Raw genomic sequence first — 25,766 nt, 5'->3', positions numbered from 1 at the left:
TATATTAAATTATAACCTGATATATAAAATATATACCCTGAGTTCATAGAAATAAATTAGGGAATAAATAGATAAATGGGGACAAATAGGCAAATCCTCAAGCAGAAAAATTCCAGATACTTCACACACATTCCCCTCATTCCTCCAATGTGCACTTCGCATAGCCACTTCCTCAAACTGGCACAGTGTGGAGAAGAGGGACAGAGTGGTCTCAGCTGCTGCTCTGACCACACTGCATGGACAGATGCTCAGGATCACACCAATGAAATAATCGACAATGATTACATCACTTGTTGGGACCTCGCACACATGTGAGAATGTGATAAAAATGGCACTCAGTGGCCTTCCTACCAAGAAAGTGTGGTTCTAATCTAATCATGAGAAAAACATCAGGCGAAATCCAGTTGAGGACCACTTCACGGCATACCTGTCCCACCACTCCTGGAAAATTTCAATATCATCAAATGTAAGGAAAGACTGAGAAAAAGTCACAGAGGAGCTGGAGGACACATATGACATTTAATATAATATGGCAATTTGGTTTGGGTTTGAGGCAATCTCATAAAACATATATTTCAGTTAATAATAATGTATCAATAATCATCCAATGATCCAATAATGTCCCAAGGTCATGTAAATTGTGAACAAAAATAGACAATGGATGTGGGGTATATGGGAGCTCTCAGTACTATCTTTGCAATATTACAATACATTGTATTGTATACTGGAAATTTACTGAGTGTTGATTAATTTAGAATCACCACCAAAAGAAGGGAGAGAGGGAGGGAAGGGAGAAAGACAGAATGAGAAAACCTAGAAGGTTTTCTTGATTTCTTAATCTTCAAGTTAAGAAAAACTCAATGATAGCCCATATAGAATCATATGTCATCATGTATGAGTACTATGTAGCTTTTTACATAGACACACAGTTATGCACTAAGTAAAATATTGGAAATAATTTTCTTGCATACAGAAAATAATTCTATGTAACTTAGACTGGCTGGGAGAGGGATGTACGAAAACAGCTTCTGTAGAAATCAATGACTCCAATACCACAGAAATTACATGGCTAGAAGGGCAGGCTCATGTAGTGATTTTGGATGTATATGAGTTTGAGAAAATACAAGTATTGACTGGATGCTCATTAGATGTTCTATTTTTAATTTGCACATAACCTTGTTGATACATCAATTATTCCTCTTGAGACTGCCTCTTCACCCTGTGTTTGTGTCTGTGAGTGTCTGTGAGTGTGTGTGTGTGTGTGTGTGTGAGAGAAAGAGAGAGAGAGAGAGAGAGAGAGAGAGAGAGAGAGAGAGAGAAATAATATATTTAGTATAAAATAATTATACAGATTTATGAACTCAAAATAATTGAAGATTCCTAGTCTGGCAGGAAAAAAATAAGAATTCTTTTGGGAAAATAGTTTTTGGTGTTGGGAAGAAATGAGAACTATCTCTACGTTATTACTGACATGCAATTGACAATAAAGAAAATAGTAATTGTTGCCAGCATCTAAAAATTGAACATAATGTTCTACTGTGTACATTATGATAAACATCACCTGAGCCAGGCTGTCTTGGTTGACATCAACAAAGATAAGATCACTGGCTAGCACCAAATCTTGTAGAAATGTGATAAAAATGTCCTCAAAAAAGGAAGCACCCAAAAAGCAAATAACCCAATCAACAAATGGGACAAGGACCTGAACAGACACTTCTTAGAAGAGGATATACAATTAATCAACAAATATATGAAAAAATGTTCACCATCTCTAGCAATAAGAGAAATGCAAATCAAAACCACTCTAAGATATCATCTCACTCCAGTCAGAATGGCAGCTGTTATGAAGAAAAACAACAATAAGTGTTGGTGAGGATGTGGGGAAAAACGTACGCTCATACATTGCTGGAGGGACTGCAATTGGTACAGTCAATCTGGAAATTCCTTGGAAATCTGGGAATGGAACCACCATTTGACCCAGCCATCCCTTTCCTTGGACTATACCCAAAGGACTTAAAAACAGCATACTGCAGGGACACAGCCACATCAATGTTTATAGCAGCACAATTCATGATAGCTAAACCTAGACGCCCATAAATGGATTTTAAAAATGTGGCATATATACACAATGGGATTTTACTCAGCATTAGAAGAGAATAAAATCATGGCATTTGCAGGTAAATGGATGACATTGGAGAAGATAATGCTAAGTGAAGTTAGCCAATCCCCCCCAAAACAAATGCCCAGTGTTTTCTCTAATATAAGAGGCTGACTCATAGTGGGGTAGGGAGGATTAGATGAATTCTAGATAGGGAAGAGGGGTGGGAGGGAAAAGGAGGGGCAGGGGATTAGCAAGGGCGGTGGAATGTGATGGATATCATTATCCAAAGTATAGGTATGAAGACTGGAATTAGGTGTCAACATAATTTATATATAAACATATATGAAAAATTGTGGTATATATGTGTAATAAAATTGTAATACAAAGAAAAAACAAAGTACATGTATAAAGGCATGCATTGGCGTGAACATACTCTATATACAAAGATATGAAAAATTGTACTCTATATGTGTAATAAGAACTGTAATGCATTCTTCCATCATGTATTTAAAAAAATCAATAAAAACTAAAATAATAATAATTTCTGGATTTGACAATACAGACTTCAAAATTCCTAATTCATGGCTTCCTCTTGCTGTCTACATCATTAGAGCATATCAATGATATTCACCCCCCCACACACATCATCATCATCATCTTAGGGCTTGATTATCTAAAGTCTCTCAGAACTACATTGCTGTGAATCTAATGTTACCCTGCAGAGGACTAACTTTGAACAGAATATACTCTGTTCAAAACTATATCCAGGAGCTCAGTCTCTTTCCACTTTGAACTCTCCTATCTAATATAAAATGGTCCTCTCCTGTAGTTAAACAAAGATTGATTTAAAAGGGAGGTCATGAAACCATGTCAGGTAGGTTTCCACAGGCCAAACCTTGAAGTGGACACATCACTTCTTCAATGTTTCATGTGTAATATGTGGCTGTATGACCTCAGCTGTCTGCAGAATGACTGAGAAATTCACTTTAGTTCTGTTCCCCGGTAGAGAAGAAAATCACATATAATAAATGTACTGCAATCACTGGTCAGTGTTTACTTAAAGTTCATTAACTTTGCCTTGTATGAGTCACTAGGAGCCTGAACACATTCTACATATCATTAGATTAGGTCATAGAATGGTGGATAATTAAATAAAAGACACACACCCTATATGTACTACATTTGGAAAAGATTAATTGTCAGGCTTTTAAGGAAGTATCATAATGAAAAATAATGTCCCGTAGTTTTATTACATTTCATTTTGCATCTTGAATTTTCATTTTTCTTTATCTTTTGTCATATAAGTTTGGCAGTATAAACTTGCTCCTTCTACTTTCCGGAACTGTCTCTTCTGGCTTTCACATTCTATTTCTGGGTTTCATACAGTAGCACCCCTTTCATTCTTCACTTATACCTATGTGCACCTTTTTCTGCAGGCAATGGGGATTATATTATGGTTTTCCAATCACCTCGACATTTTTGTGGTGAATAATTTTGTCTCAAAGAGTAGTTCTGGTACTAAACATTTTCTTCTGTTTTCCTGTCCATAATTGCAACTTCCTTTGACTTGTTGGTTTTGAGAGCTTCACGTTTATAAAAATATGGTAGCAACAGACTGTACTTATTTGAGGGGTACACATACGCACACATACATACACAAATTAGTGACCCAAAATTTCCAAGGGTCCACTGTTAGATTTGTGGTTTCTGCAGTTAGTAAAATATATAGAAAATGGGAATTTGAGTCAAGATTTTTTTCACTGCTTTGAAACTTTGGATATATGTTGCTTTATTTGGTCATATATTGGCTTGTCACTAAAAGCATTCTTTATTTCTCTAAGAAAAGATACTCAAGCTTCATATTTCTTATGAGCTAAACCTAATGATTTCTAAGAAATATTTTTAATGACTACCTTTTCTAAGATACATGAAAATCACTGCCAAATATTTCATAAAGTTATTTGGGGCAATTGACAAACACATTTACTTAAAAATGTTTCAAAGGAAGAAATTTCTTACCTCAAAAGATCTTGGATGTCCACAGTATTTACTTTCACATTTAGGAACTTGAGGATTGAAAGAGTAAGCTGAGATTTAGGTATGGCATGTGTTAAAACAGCAATTTTCCCCTGGATACATGAGCCACGTCATTTAATTCTGAGATTCTCAAAGAATCCCTTCTTCCAAAACTAGAAAAACACGCATGAACCTTCTGACATTATCCACCAACTGCTTGAGGTATTTTAACAAAAAATGTGACTGTTGTCCCATTTAGAGTATGAAATTGTTACTGTTCAAACAGTTGATCTTGAAAATGTCATGAGTTTCAGAGTTTCCAGAAGTTGGAACACTGAATAAAAACTGGTATTTCTGCTCCTAAAAAAAGTGCACATAAAATCCTTGCAGTTAATAGTTTATGTCTCTTTCCACTTAACAACCAGTTGATAACAGGAGGTGGAAATCACATGCAGTCAGCCTGGTACATTATGCATCCATACCTTTTAAACTGAAATATATCTTTACAAAAATATGACATTAAAATGCCTTATATCAATTACTCTTAGGACCCCAGATGTCCTTTCAACGAGAACCTCACATGTTCACAACTAGAGGCACTTTGAGGGGAAGAAGAAAGAAGATTCTTAATGAAAAGAAATGGTCAGTGAGGAAGAAGGACAGTTCTGAAACCAGGGTCCTGACAGTCTAAATATGTGTCACTAAGTTAGGTCAAACTAGAGGAATCACATCTGTGGAGCTTGCTGATAGCCAAGCACTGGAAAATGAGTTAACACTATAGTAATTATGCTGACCAAGGTTCAAACAAGATAACAGCTCACACAAAGTCTTAGTTTGAATTGGTTGTAGAGAAGGGATTAGAATTCAGGTCCCTAATGTCTAGTTCTTTGTTCTTTCTGTCCTATCACAAATTGCTGCTACCAATTTAATTGTACGTGGGATAAAGTATTTCAGTTAATGACATTTAAAGTCCATCCCAATTCTAAGTCTTTTCTAATCGATTTTGACTTGATCATATTTTAATCTGGTCATTGTCAAAGGATTATCTGTAGTGTAAAATAGAGAATGAACTAAATAAATTTCATTCTTTATAATTCTGCACAGTCTAAAAGCTATAAATGCTTCTACTTTTTTGACATATAAAAGCTTAGTAGAAAAAAAAACATAAGTACATGTTCCAGAAGTCATGTACATATTGACTTGAGTGATAAGCATCACATGGCAACAAGAGAGAGCCATATGTGATAGACACTGTGACATCGTGTAAATAACCATAGCCACTCTGCTGTGTGAGTTCTGAAGCAACTTGAACTGATAATATTTATTTTCTGTGGTAGAAATTTATCAGAAGTCAATCTGGCACAATTACTAGCAGGAGATAATAAAAAAATGAAACTTTAGCATTTTATTTAAAATGAAAATGCAGTGTTGAGTTTTATTGATTATTTTAATCCTATGTCACTCTAAAAGTATTGTTAAAGCTCTATGATTCCCCTTTGACTGCCAGAGGTTTCCAGCAGAGGAAAACCTGAAGTTGATCTATTAATAACTGAATAGACTTGGAAAAACATTGTACTCACCCACTTAATGAGAAATGGTGTAATGATTTTAAAAACTCAGGTGATTATATTTCAATGCATCATTATCATAGCAATGATTTAGCTATGTGCCAAGCTAGTTGCAATCATGTTTTCTTTTTGAAAATATCTTCAACAGAAAATAGAATATTGACTCATACTTTGCCTTTTGGAAAAAAAATATACAAACTGATAAAAATTATGCAAGTTATGTATTCTGAAAAAGTGCACTGTATGTGCAATTTTAGAGATCCATGGTGATAGGTAGGTGATTGAAACTTATTTACTCACATGGCAATAGGAAAACATAACAGACTGCAAACACCAACACAAAACTCACTCAAGTCCTATAAAAAACTAATAGGAAGATAAAGGGGACAGTTTATAGTTAAGGACTTAAAGTTCTCAGATTCTTATGTTGAAGTCTTGTTATGGTTTGAATACAGGTATCTCCCCAAAGCTCTTGTGTTAGTAAAAGCATATTCAGAGCTAAAATGATTGGACTATGGGAGACGGAACCCAATCAGTCTGACCGAGTTTGAATGAAATGTCTGGGTGGTAATTGCAGAAGGAGGTGGGTTACCCTGGGGCATGCCCTGGAAGGGTCCATCTTCCCTGTGGCCCCTTCCCTTTTCTGTCTCTCCTCTTCCTGAACCTGCCACAAGTGATGCAGCTTTGTTCTGCTGGGCCCTGTCCCATGATGTTCTGCCTCAATGTGGGCCCAGGGAAACGGAGTCAAACACCTATGGACTGAGATCTCTGAATCCAAGAATCTCAGTTAAACTTTCCCTGCTCTAAGTTGCTCTTGTCAGATATTTTGATGACAGTAGTTGGGAAGCTGACTAAAATAAACCCCAATCCCAAAATGACTATACAGAAATACAGATGGGACCTCTAGGGAGAGAACTGGGTTAGATTAAGTCACAAGAGTGGGTTTCTCATCCAATAACATGGGTCTTGTATAAACGCAGAGGAAGAGAACCAGAGAGACTTTTCTCTCTCTCTCTGAATAAGTAGATGTGAGGACACAGAGAGATTGGGCCTTCTACCAGTTGAGGAAGACAGGCCTCACCAGCAGCTTGATCATGAAACTTTAGGATCTCAAACTGTGAAAAAAATAAACTTCTGTTGTTTAAACCACTCTGTCAGTGGTATGTTGTTATGGAAGCCTGAGTAGATTAATGCATATATGTATGAGAAAAATTCTCTTTTAAATGTTCGTATTACTTATGCAACAAATTGCATTTTTTTTCAACAAGAATAACAATAATCAACCAAATGCTTTGGTGTACATGCATATTATCTTGATGCACCACCTGATTATATCATACTGATTTTGTATAATTTCTGATAAAGATATTAGAATACACTGCACAGATTGATGAAGAAATTACTGTCTGTACAAGGTAAAAAGTAGAAAATTTGTATCTATCATCTCTATAATTTATATCTAAATCAACTCATAAAGCATTTGGCAATGTAAATTGCATCTATACAAGTTTTCAAAACTATATATTGATGAATTACATAAATATGTAAAATGTTAGATCTTATGAAAAGATAATATAACTCTTTAATCAGTTAAGACAGTTACAATTCAAAGGCTATCCAGGACAAATGTGATCACATGATGATTTTATTAATTTGCATATATTTGCATGGCTTCTAGACTACAAACCTTGCCATATGTCATGTTTTAAGCTTTATCAAGTGTGTAGGGAAATAAAAGACTTTCTATGGTTTCACTTTTTTTCTCATTCTGTATGATTAAATGTGTTTTGAAATTTTATAAGACAGACAAATATGTTTATAAAAAAAATCTCATCAACATAATAAAAATATTAATTATATATTGTTAGCAGTAAGTATTCTAGAAGAATCATAAAGTCAAACAATCCTGGTTTCAAATCTCTTTCTGAAATTAGAAAAGTTGAGCCATAAGTATCAAAATATCAATATCTATTATTTAGTTTGTTACAGATTATACTCAAAGTATTGAACATATTGAGCACTGTATTGCCATTAAACTCATGTCATCTCATATGGTTTACAGTTGTTTCTATTGGACTAGTTTCATGAAAGGTGAGTAGTTTTTCAGATTATATTTTTCATGTATTTTAAAATTATTCATCAAATATATTAAATTAATTCCATGTACCAGACAGAGTATAATTTGGAGGATAAACTGAGAACAAATCAGAAATGTTTCCTCCACATTCAATGTTTTTTATCAGGATATTATAGCTATACATAATAGTGTGATTTATTTTGACAAATTCCTGGAGACATATAACATAAATTTATCTATTTAAATTCCTAATACTTCCTCTTTCCTTTCCCTCCACCTGAACTCCACTGTTACATTTCCATGAGATTCCTCTTTATTAACTTATTATTTCGCTCTAGCTTCCTCATATGAGAGAAAACATTTCACCCTTTACTTTCTGAGTCTGACTTATTTCACTTAGCATGGTGTTCTGCAGTTCCACCTGTCTACTAGAAAGTGATATAATTTCATTATTCTTTATAGCCGAGTAAAACTTTTTTGTGTGTGATATTCTCTTTATCCATTCACCTGTTGATGGGGACTTAGGAAGTTCCATAACTTAGTTATCGCCAATTGTGTCACTATAAACATTGGTATCCATTTATCACTAAAGTGTGATGATTTTAATTCTTCAATGTAAACACCAGGGAATAAAATAATAACATCATAGTTGGAAAACCACATGGAGAACCTCCAAAAGACAAGGTTTGAAATCATCATTACTCAATTTTCATCTCTTAAAGAGTTTCCTACCTAAAGAGACAAATTGATGCTAAACAATCATACAAGTAAATGTACAACAGTAAATAAGTGCCATGAAGGAAAATCATGGCCATGGAAATAAACATATAGAGTAAAATATGTGACCAGTTTATTTTTCTGAAAAATTATAAAATGTTACAGTTTAACTTTACAATTTAAAGCAATACTTGGGTATTCTTTCTTTGTAGTAAATTATTCCTTAAGAACATTGCAGTCTGGCATTAATAATGTAATTACCAACTGTCCCTAAGTTATCATTAAGGAATAGCTACAGAAAATTTCTAATATAAATTTTGAATTAAAATAAATTTTAAGCATATATAGGAAGTCATAAAATATTGCTCTTTAATTTCTGTTAACTATAGAAATATATTCAAACTTACTAGAAATTTTTATTCCATTTTAAATTGTTTCAAATTTTCATATGGATTCATTTTCTCTTATCTATCTATCTATCTATTTACTTATTTTTTGGTCAAGGAAAAATACATGACAAATGCATAGAAAATATAATCTGATGTCAACACCACAATTAATGAAAAACCAGTTACACACTGAAGAAGGCATGAATGTACTGTGTAATTATTTTGACAGCAGGAATTGAAGTGATATCTGTATTTTGAAACTCTCATATAACTAAAAAATATAACTATCTTATACATAATGCATCTAAGCAACATTTTTATTGAGTAATTCAGGTAATTTAAATCAAACTAAATTTACTGCTCTTCCCAATTTTTAATATCAAGAACAATCTACAGATCTAGTTGAAATAATAGTCCTTACAATCTTAATGAAAATTCCACTTCATTTACAATTTTTTTAATAAATATACTCACTTGGGACTAAATTTTTTTTGCTAATGAGAATATGAGTTAACTACAACTACTCATTTTCAACCAGATTCCAGACTAGAAATTATTTTTAAAAAGCCATTTGCCTCCAAGGTACTTACCAATTTCATTATAAGTGATGGATTTTTTTTGTAGTATGGAGATTCTTAGGCAATGAAAAATACTGATTGCTTCTCCTTTCTAATATAGCAATAGCTCATGTCTTGGAACTAGTTCTATTGTCAAAGTGAATAATATTTTAATATGTTTAGGTATGGCCTTATTCTTCCTCTTAGAAAAATGGAATGACTTTTGACATTAAGGGAGTTTGTTATCAGTCACTTGAGTGGTATTGATGCCAAATATTTTTGATGATGCGTTTGAGCTTCAGGTAAGATTTCTGGAAAATAAAATTAAGGCTAAAATGTATGCAGTATATATCTCTCTCTCTTTGGGTAGATTGTGTAAGCCAGAAATCATACTGCAGAGAAGCAGGAGGACTTGGAAATGGGGCCTTATCAGAAACTAGATTTGGAGTTAGATTGCTTTTGCAGAGCTGTTTCTTAAGCATTTGTGTCTGAGCTCCAGAAATTCTCTGATGTAGTAGCTGAGCTTTTGCTTGCTAAGCCTTGATAAATTCTAGGCAGCATCAGAATGATCAAATAGATTCTTGCCTAAACCAAAAGCACAGTTCTATGTGCAACTGTGCCCATTAGGAGATGAAGGTATACTCAAACAGTGCTCCAATCTTTATGGAACTTATATCATCCATGCAAGAAACATTTGTTGAACATCTGGAGTAAACACTATGTGTCCTATGTTGGTAGATTTAGGGGATTTTGGGGAGGCCATAGCCTTGTCAGCTCAGTCACTATAACAAGAAAGATGTTTAACACAAAGTTAAAACATACCAGAAACACTGAATAGTTCTATCAAATGTCCTATTCTGGGAGCAATAAATAGCAAGGCAAGAAGAATAAAGAGAAGAGGAACCATTAATTTTCATAAGGTTGTGATGATAGAAATGGGCCTCCAGAGTACTGAGAGAGCTTGCTGTCTGGCCTTCTAATACACACATCCTACACAGCTAACCCTGGGGAAACAAGCTGGTAACACCATTGGTTCAGATGATGAGATTAAACTTTAATAGATTGCACACATTTTTCCCTGTTACTAAGCAAGAGTAAAGAAATAAACATAGAGAAACAAACATCCTCCAATAATTTCATAATTAGAATGTGTTTAAATATACTAAAAACATTCAAGCAACTTAGTAAAAATGCACAAAACATTTGGAATCAGTACAATAAGTAGTTAGAGAAGATGCATTGGGAAATTAATTATCCCTGGATATTAATAGAATGAATATTTTATAACTCATTCTCACAGTTTACACTTTTCATAATGTTAGAACCTATACATGGCAAGGAAACAAGCTAGAAAATATACCCCTAAATATTCAGTGTGACAATGTTTTTTCATTTCACTATCATATTAAAAACAACAACAACAACATCAAGAAAATGACTGGTCAAAGCTGGTAATATAAAATCAAGAACAGCAATGTAATCTGGCAAATAAAATTTCTGTTTGTGTAGCTATTTTTAGATTTTTTTATATGGAAGTACTTTTATCCACTAAGAAAATGAGTTGTATAATCCAGATCACAGGCTGGGGGAAGTTTAACTTTGTCATAATAGTGGTAAATGCATATGGTCTAAAAATGTCTGTATGTGTACAATTACTTAAATGGTGATCCCTGTAAATGGATTCTGAAGTAGGAAAGTGCATGCTAACAGTTTTTACCGGGAAGAACTTTGGTAATCAATACTTGTAAAATAGTGAATAAAGCAGAATACTGCACACAGAGGAAGAAGTTTGAACTTTGATACAATTGAAATAGAGGCTTGAGTTTAATCCACAGAGCATTTTGGAGCTAGATTGTACCATCAGGGACTGGAATTGCAATGAGGGCCTGGTATACACTACCCCTCCTCAGTTGATTATTAGCTACAAGAAGCAACTAGCATTCGGTCCAAAGTGTTCTCCAGCAAGAAAGAACAGTGAGCAGTCAGCCATCCAGGTTCTGGGAAGCTGGGAGGAGTGCTGATGGAAGGGAGGATCTACCTGGCGCACCCGAAGTCCTCTGATGTGGCCACAACTCATGCCACTCAGATGCACTTGCTGGTCCCTGTCATATTATTGCACATAGAATGTCTCCCCAGGATTTAAATATGGTACCAGTCACTGTTTAAAATGCAAGGCAGATATGACTCAAAACTATGGCAAGAGGGGTCATGACCATGTCAACTGAAAGGAAAAGCAAGAGGATTTAAAATTGTTTAAACAGAGAGATAAAATTATATGCATTTACCTGTGCCAAACATTGTTTTGAAATATATATATATATATATATATATATATATATATATATATATATATATATGGATTGACTAAATCTAGCTAGTTAATATGTGCAGTTTTATGTAGTTATCATTTTTGGGGTGGGAACACATCATATCCATTCTCAGAGCTTTTCATGAATACAATATATTGTTGACCATAGTCACCATGTTGTGCAATAAGATCACTTACATTCCTTTCTCCTATTTCATTGAAATTTAAATGCTGGAGTGAGCAAAAAGAAAAGTACTGGAGGATGTTAGGGGGAGGTTGGTCAGTGTGATCAGGCCGCCTGTGTTTGTTTCTCAGTGTTAGGCTCCCACCTACTCACAGAAACCAAGAGGAGCAGTGTCTCTACCATGGTCCATGGTTCATTCCAAAAGGATGCCTCCCAGATCTTTTGAGAAGGAAATTCCTATGTTGTCAAACTGGTGGTAGATGGGGAGATTTATTCTCAAAGACTTCCAGGGAAAGAATTGCAATTTCAGATTTTCTAAAGTAAATGCTCTAAGAAAAGGGAGGGCAGGGACTTATCCAACAGTCAGGAAGAAACCTGCCTAAAGTTCAGACAAGTTGAAGGGGACAGCAAATTTAATGACTAGTAATTTGTAGAGAAAATTGGAAGGTTACTGTTCCCCAACTTCAGGCCTCTTCACAGTGGTCTCTGCTCTCTGTTTAACACTGTAGACAAAAGAGTGCTAAAGATACTCTTTGTTGGACCATCTGAAGGCCAAACGTTTTCTCCCCCACCCTCTATAACTCAGCGCCCCCTCCTTCTGACGATGAATGTTAGTAACCTTTGCCGGGAACACGACTCCTCTCCTCCACTGATTGATGAAGTATAGACCTTATTTTTATGATGCCACATCGTAGCCGAGGGGGATCACGCACTCTGTAAGTTTTCAGACAGTTGTTCTAACCGAGGTCTTAGGATAGGAAAGGAAAACCCACATAGGGGATGCACACAGATATGAAACCATCTTATTTTGGGTCCCTCCCAGCAAGGGAAGACGTCAGTGTACTGAAATGGTTCAATTTAGTAGTGTGTGAAGAATCAACCTGTGTTACCCTCACTGTTGAACGCTGTGGCTGACACGATGGACATCTGTCATTAGCGGAGAGCTAGATCTGCCCTGTGAGAGGGTCCAGGCTGAGCTCACCTCTTTCCTCTGTCCCTGTCGTCATGGCTCTTCTGTTCTTGTACCCACTGTCCATGCAACAGAATGGCTGTGGACAAGAGTCGGCGTGACATTACCTGGCCAAATGTTTTTATCCACCTGGCTCTTTTCTTGGTCTCCCATAACAGATATTCCCATTTGGCTCTTAGCCTGCTATCCAGGTATCACCACACCTCTGTGCCCTTCCATAGGTCACTACATGTCAGTTTCTCAGACCCCAGCCTTTTAATTAGTCTTTCTTTCCAAGAATAGTCAAATCGTTTTCCACTGAAGAAGAGTCTGTGTGTATTTTTTTTTTCTTTAATCTTCTGGCATATCTTCTTTCACAGAGAATAAACATACAGGTATGCTGCTCCGTTCTCTACTGTTGCAGAAAATGTCTTCTCCTACTGTCTTTTAGAGATACCCAATTGGGCTGTACACAGCAGGCGTCTCTGTTTTCCCTGTGCCAACACGCTGAGTCAATCCACCCATGAGTTGAACTTCACCTTCTTTGTTCTCTACTAGTTGTCCATGAGGGAACCCTCCTGGGGTCATGGTTGTGACCTCACAGACAGGCATGAGTGTGCAGTGGTGAATACATGGTCCCCTGTTGTGAGACCTACTTGTGCCGTTTGACCCTCCTTAAGCTGGATTCCAAGTATGCATCTTCCTCCTAAAATATAATGCTGATGAGTTCACCTCACCTTGTACTTGACGGATCCCAAATAACTCAATGTATGATGCTCAGTTCTGGCCATATAGTGACTTACGTCCCATGCTCACTTTCCACACAGATTCAGAAATATTCCAGGCAGTACCTTGTAATCTGCTAGATTTCTTTGTCTCCCTTCACACTCTGCAGGATGGATACCATGCTTTACCCAAGTAGGGAACTCTAATGCGCATTCTCACCCTGATGCCTTCAGTGCTGTGGAGTCTGCCACGTCATGTAGCTGGGACTGCAAAGCTACATACACCACGGCCCACACCTATGATTGAGCCTTTTCATTCTTGGAGCTCATTTCAAGGCTGACACATCTATTCATGCAAGTAATTATACTGGAGCAGTATTCCCAGAGGTGAAATGTTCTCTCTCTAGAACTTGAAGACGTCTAGCCAATGAAATTTTCAGTAAAGAGATTAGATGCACTATGTAATAGTTTAATTCACTAGATACCTCTACTTTTCCCAAGGCCCTGACTAAGGAAACAAAATAGGGAAGAGAGAGAGCTTTGCCAGGGAAATTTTTGCATATTTAAGGACTTTTCAAGAGATGTTTATGTTTCAGATACAGAGATAAAGGTGAGCTTTGAAGGGGATTGAGGATAAGAAAGTGCCAAGAAAATTTAGTTTGTCATATTAAAAATTTAGCCATCCTCTGAACAGCAACTCAAACTCATTTACATATTTTAGCAAGAAAATAAAAAAATGTGTTTATGATTGATAATATCAGTTGCTTTTCTTAATAAAAATAATAATTCTTAGTACCTCATACAATTAAAAATGAAGAAAATGTGGAACCGATTTTCTAAAAAAAATAAAGATTCTTATAATAATTGCTTTTGAAGAAAAATTTCCTTTAAAACACATCATATTTGCTCTATACCTATGTTTTGTTTCGGATTTTTTCCTCTTATCATCTTACTCTTCACTGTTTTGTATCTTGTCCCACCAACTATAAATGGCAAATCACTTGCTTATCTCCCAAAACGTGATGTCATACTGAAAACTTCTTCATGAAGGAAAAAAAAAACATAAGAATTTAATATGGATAAATTGTGCAGATGTCATACAATTTTAAAGATTCAATACAAACACAATTTGCAAGTTGATAAATTTTTATTAAATCTATGAAATAATATGTGCCTGCCTCCTAGGTTGAGGAAGGTTGTTTTTTTTAAGTTTTATTTTAATATTTAAAATAGATGGCTCCATAAAACATTATGACTTGCATTAGTGAGAAAGAATGTTTCTTTTTGAAATTTGTTTTGATGAACTATAATCGGTCACCCATTCTTTTTCTTCCTCCAGATGTCCTTTCAGTATTTAGTATTAAACAAACTACTTTAATAGCATTGTTTTGACTCTAATATTTTCTTTTTTACACACTATATTTATTTTATTTGCTTGCAAAGCATTTACATGTTCTAAAATGACATTTAATACATTATTTTACATGGGTGGAAAATAATTCTCTGATGGTTTATTTTATTATGCTTCTATTAGGAGGATAGATTGATATACTAAAGAATATAATTTCAGTACTTTGTCTCAAAACTGCTTGTAAAAACACTGATCTCTGAAATTTTTCTTCTCAGTAATAAAAAGGTTTGAAAATTATGATTTTGCTTACATATCATTTCCAACATGCAAAATAAAAGTCATTGTACCTGAATCCACTTTGGAGGAGAAAATATTAGTAAAAGGAAAATTCAGATGAATCTCATTCTAAATATTAAATCAAATTGCAAAAAATTAAAATGATGAACAGTTTTATTATTTACAGACATCAGAAAACCTAGAGAGAGACTCATTTAAAAATATAGAACAAAGTGTAAATATGCCAATAATTTGGAATGGATAATTACAATGTGTAGCATAGAATTTTCTGATTAAAACAATGCTCTCAGTTGCTCACAGAAGAGTTTATTTAAAAATTCTGTTTCTAGATCTAAATACATTTCTAAATATCCTTAGTTTAATTTTCAAGTTCTGATATCAAAAACAGCAAAAGGTTTTAATTAGTGGCAAAGGTCTAATAAATATATAGAGCAAATAATTTTGGAGTTGAAAGTATTTCCCTGAAAAATATGAGTTCTCCACAGCTCATACGCTGAGGATATGAAGATTCACCTAACTTTATTTTTTGTCGTGGTTCTTATTTTGTTTAGGATGAGAAGCCTTGTTTTCCCCATAAAATATGAAAGCATTGAAAAGTACAAAAGTGCAATGGCCCCACTATTCTAAAATATTAGGCTTAAATAATATAAATAAAAATGAAATAAAATGCACTAATGAAAAATGGTATACAGGTGTTTTATCACTGAGTTTTATTGTACAGGACCACTCTCACTTGTGATTAACATGGTTACAAAAGCCCAATTAATCAAGGTCATTCTTCACATTCCAATTATTAAGTTCAAGGTAAAGAGATGGGTTTCCAGATTCATGATATTATTAACTGTTGATTTTACAGTTTTTAAGATTTATGACCTTAAAATGCTATTCCTTAATTGCATTACTTATAAAAAATATTCACTGTCAAGTCTTTATTCCACATTGCTTGGTAAGTGCTTTGCATATGCTGTATCAATAGCTGAACTTTAGCTAAACCGCTACTAATTTTGATGAGTGCATAAAATAACATGTTTTATAATGGCACTTGAAAACCCCAAGTGCTTTGGAGACCTGTGACTTTCAAGCACACAGCAGTTAAGAAATACAAGTTGATGACTAAAAACACAGACCTGAATGCAATTTTGATTTTAAAGGATGGGTAATTTGTTGAAGTAGTTAAGGAATGTTAAATTCCACCATTTACAGTTGTAGAAAATTTTCTGTATGCTTATGAGTATTCAGTATTTCAAGTAAGAGACCATAAAATATTTTTAAAATGATAAATTTGATTACTGTGTAACTCTAATGTTGTGTTTTTGTTTTTCTTTCTGTAACCTATCACTGATATGTCAATTAGTTTCAACTTTGAACACAAGAGTCCTAAGCAGAGACAACAATTAAAAATAATTGCAAATACTGTTGATCAATAAATGAAACCAATACATAAATCAAAAGTTCAGCATGATGCTGAAAGAAAAACTTTAAAAAGTCTACAGCTAAATTCATTCCAAGTTGGATTTAGGTACTGATCAGGAAAAAAAAAAAAATGCTAGTATATATACTTACTTGAAAGTTTGAATAAAATATTTATTTTAAATTATATTTTACTTAACTAATATAAGGTTAGCATATATTTGAATTTCATAGTTTATCTACAGCTACCTAAAATATTTTCAAATCAAGTATCAGAATGTTTATTGTAAACAGTTTGGTGTCAGATATACTCTGGTTTAAAATGACTGCTCACCAGTTTTTGCTATAAGTTCGATCTTTTAACCTCCTTGAGTTACAATATTTATTTATTTATTTATCTATTTATTTATTTGATACTGGGATTGAACTCACAGGTGCTTTAGCACTGAAGAACATCCTCAGACCTTTCTGTTTTTAAATTTTGAGACAGGTTCTTGCTAAATTGTCAGAGATGGCCTTGAGTTTGCAATCCCAATGCTTCACCTTCAGGAGACACTATGATTGCAGACCTTTACTGAAGGTAAACAATCTCATCCACAATGTACTGAAAATATTTGCTATTTTTAAATTAAAATTTAGCACAAGTTTAATGATATTTCTATAAACATCGTACAAAATCTAATTAAAAATTCACAAATATAAAAAGCAAATGCTCAAACCATGTAGAACTGTATATATTTCATGTTTTAAAAAAGTCATCTTCTCTGAAAGCTCTGATTGGTCTAACTGCAACCTTAATCCAAAAAAAAGTAAAAGTCATTTAAATATATTTAATAAAAATAAACAGAATTTGCATATTCTTATGAATTGTGTCAAGCAATTTTTTTTTTTTTTGCTCCCTTTTTTCCTCCTTGGCACTATAAGTAGGACACTCTTTCGTATTTTGGAGCTGGGCATCTACCCCAGTGGTAGAACGCTTGCCTAACCTTGGTGACATTTTGCAGGGCTGGTGAGTAGGACAAGGCCCTTGGAAAGGCACCCATTCAGCATGCACCTGGCCTGGTCCAAGACAAATCCCAAGGTCAGAAAGAGGCAGCAGGAGAGTGAGATGCCAGCAATGCATTTTGTTGATGTGGTGACCCCCCTTTGGACTGTGCCATAAGCTGAGAAGTGGAAGTGGGTAGAGTGTGAGCAGGTGCTGTGGAGGGTTGCCAAGGAAACTGGGAAGACCAATTAGACCCTGGGCCCTGGATGCCCACACAAAGACCAGCAACAACAAGGCCTGCTGTCCACTGGAGGGAGTCAGGCAGTCAATCACTCAGCAAATGGGGGGTAAAAGCCTTCCAGACAGTCACCTGGTTCCCATCATACTCCACATATGGACCTGAGACATATGCAGATCCTGGAAGCTACTATGGCCAAGCCATGGCCATAACCTACTTCTATCCCCAGAAACTGAGCCTGGAGGAGCTGACTAGGCTGAAGGCCTGCCTGGTTCAATACTTCATGGAAGGACCAGGCAGAGCCAGTGGACTGGCATACCTCTACTTTGTGGAGGGGGGACAGTGAGACTCCCAGCCATGGGGGACTGTCCCTGGAGCATGTTTGGGGAACAGAGCATCCAGGAGGACCTACGTGGGTTACCTTCCAGATCTCTCCTCATGACTTCTTCCAGGTAGGACACTATTTTGTATTTTGGAGCTGGGCATCTACCCCACAAGGCACAAACACACCTGCAGATGAGGTGCTCTCCATAGTCATCCAGGACTGGGTCCCACTGGATGAGGAAAGTAGAGTGTTGGATGTGTGCTATAGCACAGGCACCATTGCTCTGTCCCTTGCCTGGAAGGTGAAGAGAGTAATTGGTTCTGAGCCATTTCAGGAGGCTGTGGTCGACCCCAGGGTGGATGTCCAGGCCGATGAGCTGAGCAACTCTTGAGTTCAACTGTTGTTAGAGTCTGTAAACAAGTCAGGATGGCGCCTGGCATTTTGCCAGAGGGAGTGGTTTGTAACGCCAGCAAGCCATTAAGTGTGGAGGTTCCTTATTGGTTGACTGCTGTATCTAGTTTATGTTAATTAAGATAAGCTGTGTGGAATGTATATATACCCCTCCTGTCCTACAATAAAGGGCTCCCACTCCTGCTGTATCAATGTACACAAGTTGTTCATCACCCCCCAGTTATTTTGCTGCAGCCGGACTAAGGCAAACTGTGGCAGGGTCAAGGACCTGGTACCCAACCTGGTGAGTAGACTGCCTTCCCAACAACTTGTGGCCATCCTGGACCCACTCCTCACTGCCCTGCATTCCAACGTGGTCCTGGCCATCCGTAGAAGTGAGTACTTCAAGTGCTTCCTGTTTGTCATGTAGCCCCAGGCAGCTATTGGTAATTCTGTGGAACTCTGCAGGGGACCCTTTTACCAGGTCAAGGGCTCTCCCTTCCAAACAGCCAAAGCTGTGGCCATGAACCTGCTTCATGAGGCCCCTTACTGTGAGATGCTCATTCTGTTGGAAAATATCGAGCATCAAAATGGCACAGGAGCCCTAGGGTACCAAGTCCTATCAGCCCAAACTTCACAAGGGCTCCCTAATGATGCCCTGCTGGATGCTGGGGCTTCCCTTTCATCCTAGACCCGGAAGCTACAGAGACCAGCTCTTCCATAGCAAGGCCCATCAGGAGGACCAAAGTTGGGCGCTTCCCATAGCCTTGTCTCGGGATACTCAGGAGAGCAGTCACAGGGCACAGGCCTAGCGTCCTTGCCAGGACCAATCTGTTGCTGTCAATATAGCTCAAAGGGCAGGTAGACTCCTGTGGACTGTCCATCCCACATCCCATCCCACTGGAAGAGTCAGGCTATGAGGACCAAACTAAACAAATGCTGAATAAAAAATATGAAAAAAAAAGCTTCAGCCATTCTATTGATTCTATTTTAAGAATATACCCATAATTGTGATATTTTTAGTTTCTTAACCATTATTATTGTAATTTATTATTATAGACTTCATGTGCTTCTGTATAATTAGTAAAACTATTTATTGTTGATAATTGTGTCATATTAAATGGTAGCGTGATTTTTCTATTATAAATGAAAATTCAGCACAACTAAAGAAGATGTGCATTAGTCAAATAGACTAAGTGATAAACAGTAGTGACCTTACAGTGGATAAATTTGACAAAACTCAAAGTATGATACACAGATTTCCCTTACAAGTATGTTTCAAGTTAGAAATAACCAAAGGGGAATTTGCACAAAATTGGGAGGTCAGAGTGAAGCAGCAGCCATTACCCTCTGCAGGGCTTCTTGTTCAGACATGGAGAGGGACAGATGCAGAGGCACTGAAGAGCTTCACCCTCTCCTTGCTCTCAGTCCTGGTAGATTCTATGCTCATCTCTTTTTCTAGACTGCTGGCTCTAACTACAATGACCCTGTTCCTACCAAGAAATGTAGTATCCATAGCATTTGTAAAACTCTCCATCACTTCTTTATGCAGCCTGAGGCCGGCAGGTGGACATGCATAGATTGCCCCAACATTGCAGACTAAGATTCCACCAGACCTTTGCAATATCAATTCATACTGATTTAGCAAAGACCAGTTCAAAAAAAAAAAAATTCCAGTTTTGGATGGGTTTTATTTTTTTTAATTTTAAATACATATCCTGAAAAAATATTTTAAGTTTATTTTTCAGAATCCTGCCACATTTAATGTCTTTTCTGATGCAAATTTCCTTTATTATATTTTCCACTACTTGATTTATATCTACACACATGTACATACACCTGAGTGTGTGAGTGTATATGAATGCTAAAGATTTTCATATTGATTTTGGATCTGCTTCCTATTTTTTAGTAAATTTTCCTATGACTAATAGTACATAGCATTATTTTTAATAAAAGCACATTTTTAAGTTTCTGCAAGATAATTTAGAATATTCATTAGATTGATATAAAACATGCAAAATTAGCTAAATGATATTGATAATTTTATAAATTTAGATGTCTCTCTATCTAGTATCCTATGTGTTTCATCTGACCTCATGAGGCAGGAGGAACACAATATATGTCCATACAGACATAGAAAGTTCTGAGGCCTTCTAACAATTGGCCAGCAACTCAGCAAGACCTTGAGCAAGTTATCAAGACCTTGTCTCAAAATTTAGAAGGTAAAATATAAAAAGGGCTGGGGATGTGGCTCAGTTGTTAAGCACCTCTGAGTTTAATCCTGGTATCATAAAAATAAAAAAGAAAAACAAAAATAAACCCAAGAATAATTAGAAAGCATTTAGGCTACAAAATCGTGCTCAATATTTATTAAAATGATTATATTATGTTTATTATCATCTATACTAATGTTCATGAAAAAAATCCTGTTTGAAAAACTTATCATTATGGAGTACAATTGTTAAAATAGATATTTCCCTTGGACTCTATTTCTCCAACAAATTAATTCATACTATTTTAATATAAGATATTTAAAATGTCTCAGTGCTCTTCCATTTTTATTCAAATTAAAGTACTTTAATAGATCCTAAGTTTAAAAATATGTTAGAGAACACCCCTATTGATATAATTATTTTAAGATTTTTTTATAGAAACTTTCACATGTGTATTGACAACATTAAGTGAGAATATTGATGAATTTGAAACCTGCAGATTTTATAAGGGAATTCCTTTTAGTTGGATTAGCTGTAGTGCTAGTGTTATACCTGGAGAGTTGTTGAAAGAAAACTCAGAATGCTATATGGAAGTGATAAAAATTAACTGTGTAGATAAATACTTCAGTGTGTGAAGTAAATTATATCCTGTGAATGTGCATGTGTGTATATGTGTGTGCGTATATACACATACATAAATATACACACATATATACATATATATGTAGGATGTATATACATTAAAACAGCCTCCCCCTCCCCTCCAAATTTGTGGGTTCTATCTAGACCTAATTATTCCAATCCTTATTTCAGAGACAAAAAAAAATATTCAAATCATTGTATATGTTCAATCCAAGTCCTATAATCAAACCACTAAAATTCCTGATACATTAATGAAACAATTTGTACTGCAAATTGTTTCATTAATGAAATTAAATTTTATAATTTTTTTGAATCCACAGACTATCTCTGATCTCACTGCTTGTTTTCTACTCCAAATCCTCCATAATTCTTCCTTAAGTTGTGAAAAGAGTCCATATAGACATAGAAATTTCTGAGGCCTTCTAACAATTGGTCAGTTGTAGTGGTTAGCAGTCCAGATAACTACATTTTACTCCACATTATATCTTGCTAACACAAGAACATAATTTCAGTAAAACCATAATGACACAAAAATAACTAGATCATTATTCTAGAAGTGCAAAGAGACAAAGGTATATCATAGTTACCTCTATCGAGTATGATAAATCTCATATACATAAGGATTTTTCTAGGAAGCCTATAGGTTTTCAGATGCACTTTAATGGATCGATAATGTTGATTCTTGGTTTTTTTTTTAAGAAGAATTATGTTTGTGGAAAGGTAGCTAATTAAATGAAACTTGCAACAGGTTTAGGTTTAATATAACAAATAATAGAATATATGCTTGACATTTCAGAGAGGAATAAATAATATTGGGTAATTTTCTTTAAGACTACATCAGTTCTCCCATTTATTTTTTTCCCTTTATACCTATGCTTAAGTGTGTGTGGGTGTTTTTTGTGTGCATTACAATTCTTAATACACATACAGACCACAATTTTTCTATCTCTGTTTGTATATAAAGTATGTTGACACCCAATTCAAGTCTTCATACATGTACTTTGTATAATGATGTCCCTCACATTCCACCATCCTTGCTAATCCCCTGCCCCCAGTTCTCCCACTTCTTAAGTTAAAGATAAACGTGGCTGGATAACCAATGTGATCCTGCAATTTGTACACGTGGACAAGTAAGAATTCATACCCCATTTAAACCAAATGTATGATATGTCAAGATCATTGTAATGTTTTGAGCAACTAATTTTTAAAAAGTTAATGAAACTCTCATTTTCTAAATAACAATGCTAATATTTTTGGATTATAACCGATTCTAAATGTTTTTTTTTAATTTATCATATAATTGGTATTTATAAAAACAATCTAGGTTATCTTTATTATAGTTTTCATCTTAATAAGGAGAAATGGAAGGACAGATGTAAGTAATTTTCTCCAGATCATAAAATGGACTGTACAGGATTTAATCCACTCAAGTTTGAACATGAACTTGGGCCCTTGTCCACAAAGCTGTGTCTGCTCACTGTCAGACTACTGTGCTACAGTCTGATCTGAGAGATTGCACTGTTTTTGGAAGATTATAATTCAAGGTTTGCATGAACTTACTTAGCAGTAGGGCTCATAGTGTCACATTGGTAGATGCCTGTCAGGAGTCTCAGCTGTCAGTCTCAGCTACCTTCAGGGTCTAAGATACTTTGTATTCAAACAGAAGAATAAGAAGAGAGCTTCTTATTTGATTCTGAATATATGTGTTGATAGCATTTAAAAGTCTTATAACAGAACTCTCAAAAATTAAATAACTGTGCTGGGTACATTTGCTATGGAGATAAAAATCTCTTAATAGTTTCTTATCAATAAATGAAACAGGCCTCCTCAAAAACAGTGTCAAGATGTAGGGAGTGGAAGGGTAGCATGTCTGCGACAGCCTGCACTCCTTCTGCACTCCACATAGGATTTACTGAGGATAGAAGAAACCCAATCCATAAAAGCACAGTTCAGACTACTCCTTGTTTGAATAAAAAAATTTATACGTTAAATTGAAAATGGACAACACCATGGATTCTACTAAGGTCTTCATCTGAAGCTTTACGATTCTCTAAAGTGTAACTCTAACTAAAATATTGCAGTCACTAAAATATTTTATGGCTACTGACATAAAATTTTTGGTCAGAGTACAAATATTAATTGATTTAATTTTTTTTCATCTTGGGGAAGTATCCAGAAATTCCATTTGTAAACCTGTTTCAAAGAGTTCCTTTAAAATAAGCAGTTCCGGGCTGGGGTTGTGGCTCAGCGATAGAGCACTTGCCTAGCACGTGTGAGGCCCTAAGTTAGATCCTCAGCACCACGTATAAATAAATAAAATACAATAAAATTAATAAAAATAAAAATAAAATAAGCAGTTCCTCTATGAAGACTTTGGAACTCATCAAATGGTACTCCTGTGATTACTTTCTATGTAATAAAAAAAAATCACTGCATAAATAATTTTATTTTAGGGCTGAAAATTGCAGATGCATAAAGAAGAAAAATAGCATTGGTTGATAAAGACAAGGGGAAAAAAGTGAAAGAAAAAAAAATCCTATTGTGTTCTCAGATTAATGAAGGACAAAAACATGAACTCATGTATTTGTCCATTTGTTTGCCTTCCCTGAAGTCTGTCAGGATAAACAGGCATTGTCTGCAGGAAGTTGCTGGTAAGAAACAGTGTCTGATATGATCAAGTTTTCACCCATAGGCCCCACAGACTTCATTCTCTAAGCTTTCTGAATGAAGAGCTATTTTAATTTTGGACTTCAATTTTGCCATTGGCCAGTCATGATTTTTTTTTTTTGAATTTTCACTGAAACTTAGATATTCTTATCCTTCCAAGAGTCACTACACAGAGAACAGAGGGTAGTTATGATCATTCAATTCTCTTCAGGAGTTTCCAGTTCATGACCAAACAAGGGTTCAGATCAGGGCAAGGCAGTGGCCTTCCTGTCTGCCTCGGGGACACTACAGCTTTTATTTCAGGCAGTTACTTATTCATTTATTCATTACCTCATTCAAAATTTATTCGACGCCTACTGGAAACAGTACAGAAGATTATTAAGTGCCAGTATTTTAGAGTGCAGAGTGAATTCACTGGGACTCTGGTCCTGCTGCTAACCAGCTCTCTGACTTGGCAAAACCCAGAGTAATGCTCTCACCTTCCCTTCCCATCCCACAGAAAGGACAACCAAACACAGTCCCGGGGCGGGCAGGGTGGCTGAGGGGTAGAGTGTTGCTTAGCCAGCATGAGGCCCTGGGGTCGATCCTCCGCACCAAAACAAACAACAAACCACCACCACAACAAAATAACCCAGTCCAGCCTCATTTGTTTTCCTCACTTTCTTCTAAGATTAAATGAGAAAAGAGTGTGTGAATAAGAGATATTTGGACTAATGCCCATCAGTGCATTCTGTGTACCCATGATGCCTTCACTTCCAAAATGTTGGAGCGGGAAGTGGATGCTCTGTGTGTGTGTGTGTGTGTGTGTGTGTGTGTGTGTGTCTTTTACCCTCTGCCATCTTTATTTGTTCACTTCATTCATTGACCACACCATGATTTTCTGTTAGGGAAAAAATTAAGAAATCGTAGGACATATATTTTGGGGTAGCTCTCAAGTCTCTTTTACCACACATGTCCCTAGAGTGCTCAGTCAGCACCCCTAGTGTCCACATTTGTGGCCCCTTTCAAGGGTGGCCACATGACCCGTTCTTCTCTAAACAGGGAAGCCCTGGTCTCATGCAGACACTTTTAGGAGCTGAGGCAACTTTACTGATCCATGAGGAAAAGCCTCATCCATGTGTCACAATTCAGTCTCCTCATGAAAATACCACCCGGGAATGAGACTATCAGTACAAGATGTATAATATTTATATATAAAATGGTTAAATTGAGTTTTTGTGGTCATTGTTATCCGAGGATTCTCAAAGCTCTTCAGGAATAATTTAGATTCATCTGTACTTTTTCAACAAGAAAATGCCAAGTGATTGTATACCACATTCCAAATATTCGTCACTATTCTACTTGAATAAATAAAAATATTTTTCACAGTACTTGCTAGATTTGTTCATTACAGAGTAGATCTTACCATACATGTGACAAGAAACGAAGTTTCCTGGTAGTGTCTTCACATTTCTATAGGTCACCTTGCTAATCACAGACCTTTTGTCATAATTTTCTTAATAATTCTTCCAAAACATATCTTTGCTATTTGATCCATTCTCCCACCAACCTATCTCTTTCCCATAAATAATTTCTGATAAATAGAGAAAAGTTCAATTAAATGTCATTCTAGATGTTTTATATTTAGAACCTTAGCTTTTACAACTACTCTATTATA

The 25,766-nt window shown here is 35.6% G+C and overlaps 1 pseudogene; it reads left to right on the top strand.

Annotated features, from left to right (window-relative positions):
* Window positions 1-17,900: 17,900 nt before the first annotated feature.
* Window positions 17,901-19,278, top strand: LOC143405796 (tRNA (uracil-5-)-methyltransferase homolog A pseudogene; annotated as a pseudogene).
* Window positions 19,279-25,766: the final 6,488 nt, after the last annotated feature.

Source organism: Callospermophilus lateralis, chromosome 8 (assembly GCF_048772815.1).
Source record: "Callospermophilus lateralis isolate mCalLat2 chromosome 8, mCalLat2.hap1, whole genome shotgun sequence".
Lineage (NCBI taxonomy): Eukaryota > Metazoa > Chordata > Mammalia > Rodentia > Sciuridae > Callospermophilus > Callospermophilus lateralis.
Note: the sequence above shows the minus strand (reverse complement) of the source record. Positions and strands in the feature narration are given on the sequence as shown.